The sequence below is a fragment of the Aphanomyces invadans genome (genome assembly GCF_000520115.1).
Source record: "Aphanomyces invadans strain NJM9701 unplaced genomic scaffold supercont1.3, whole genome shotgun sequence".
NCBI classification, from domain to species: Eukaryota; Oomycota; class Saprolegniomycetes; order Saprolegniales; family Verrucalvaceae; genus Aphanomyces; species Aphanomyces invadans.
In genome coordinates, this window is record NW_008580148.1 from 34,085 (window position 1) to 34,505 (window position 421).

Sequence of the window (421 nt, forward strand, 5' to 3'; positions counted from 1 at the left end):
AGACCAAGTTGATTGGCTATAAATCAGGAGAATTTCTGTCAGGCAATCCCAGTTTTTGTTGTATCTACGGTCAAAAGGAATGACATGTCTGACTTGGTCTTGAAGTATGCAGGTGGTCGAATTTTTGAAAACCCACCATGTTTTGGAGGAGGTCGGCTTTTTTGGGGGTGTTGGCTTTTTTCGGTGTCTCCTCGGACTGTCCTTGCTTGCAGAAGAAGGGTCTTGGTCCTTTCACTTGGGTGGGGGTTCGGTCGATTCCCGCTCCATTGGTCAAGAAAAATATTTTTCTCAATTGTGTTGGCCAATCAGTGGTCCCATGCCAGAATTCGAAGATCATCCATATTTTTTTCACTCACTGAGTCACGAAATCAAAAACGCAAGGTATTCCAAAGACATGCAGGCTTGCACTGAAGGAGACAGA